This window comes from Vicia villosa, unplaced genomic scaffold, assembly GCF_029867415.1.
Source record: "Vicia villosa cultivar HV-30 ecotype Madison, WI unplaced genomic scaffold, Vvil1.0 ctg.004597F_1_1, whole genome shotgun sequence".
Taxonomy (NCBI): Eukaryota; Viridiplantae; Streptophyta; class Magnoliopsida; order Fabales; family Fabaceae; genus Vicia; species Vicia villosa.
Genome location: NW_026706470.1, coordinates 14,817 through 16,668, shown reverse-complemented (window position 1 = coordinate 16,668; position 1,852 = coordinate 14,817).

The following is a 1,852-nucleotide window of genomic DNA, read 5'->3' as shown; positions in this document are numbered from 1 at the left end:
AGCTTCAGAACTTGAATTTCTTTGATCTTCCGAACATTCACAGCTTCTGATTCCTGCTTCCATTTAGGACAGCTTCAGAACTTGAATTTCTTTGATCTTCAGAACATTCACAGCTTCAGAACTTGAGTTTTCTGGATCTTTAGAACATTCACAACTTCTGATTTCTGCTTCCCTCAGATAGCTTCAGAGCTTTGAATTTCTTCTTACATCACTTCATGCTAGATTGTATCAGAACATTGTTGAATGTACCAGAGCATCATCAGAGCATCTCTACATCCTGAAATGTTACAGAACAAAACTAAACGACAGAAGTCAGCATGAATGAGTTAGAACATAAAATGTGTATCAGAACACAAAATATGTATTAGAGCTATATAAGCCATATAGAATATATCAGATCCAATAGACAATGTATCAGAGCAAATAGACAATGATTTGGATCATATTCTATTATCAGAATTTTTGATCATTCTTCCTTCTTGCTTCTGATTCTGAAGCTTCCTAGCACTCAGCTTGCTTCAAGAATCCAAGAGCTATTTCTGATCATTCTTCCTTCTTGCTTCTGATTCTGAAGCTTCATAGCACTCAGCTTGCTTCAAGAATCCATGAGCTTGATTCATCTTGTTGCTTCTTATGTTGATCTTGAATCTTTGATTCCTGCAACAACACAACTTAGAAACATATGAAGCTTGCAGCTTCTGTTAGTAATGTGGGGTCTTTTTACTCGGTAACTGATAATATTAATCAGATCATTTATCATATATTTTCTCCCCCTTTTTGTCATAACATCAAAAAGCATAAAAGATTCAGATGTAAAGCAAGAGACACAAGGAAAGAAAAACAAATAATCATTGATAAAAAAACAGAAGTACAAGAGTTATGTAGAATAAGCTTTTCATTGATTAACCAAGTAGGATTACAAAAGATGTACGCTGATACACAAGTGCAACAAGCAAAGAAAACTACAAGGACACACAGACTACCACCCTAGCCTAGTCCTAATCTAAGCCAGCATATCATGAATCCCAGCGTTGTTCTTGCTCTTGCTTGGTCATCAAATCTTGAAACTCTGCATGCCTGAACAGCTCCCAGAGAAAGAAGTAAATGAATACAAGGGAGGAACTGAGAACAGTTCACCAGGAGAGAGCGTATTCTCAGATGGGCTTTCCCTTAACATAGAAGTTAAGTCCTTATGGAGCCTAACTTCATCCAATATCTCAAGAAAGTCTTCTTCCTTTGGACAGATATTGATAATCAGCATCAAAGAAGAGATCTGACTTGTGAAGAACTTGGAATGCCATCCCGAGATATGTTTCTCATCCTGTAACCGATTAACCCTTCCATCCGTTCTATTCAAATAGATCATCCACTTTTGAGACTTAGTTTCTTCAACAGGTTTAAAGTTTTGATGAAGGGAACTGGGCGAAGGATTCATGATGAATGCTAGATCGATGAAGAATGAACTAGGGTTTTCACAAAAGATATTCATAAAAAAGTGAGAGGGAGCGCAAAGATTGATTGAAGAATGCAAAGAAATGGAGAAATAAATAGAGGGAATGTGGGGAAAGAAAACGTTCTAGGGAAGGGAAACGTTTGACGGATATAAAAACATAAAGGACAATAAAAGAAATTATGAATGGCATTTAATGTTATTTGACGTGAGGAGAGATAATAATGACAAAAGAAGTGATTAGCACAGTTACCTAAGTAGACGTCCCCTCAACTGCACGCACGTTTGTCCAGAAAAAATGAACACGTGTTTACCATCTGGATAGCCAGTTACAGCTGTTTTGCTTTTAAAGAGATTCTGAATCAACTTAGACAATGAAACGTTAGTAAAAACTGAATCACA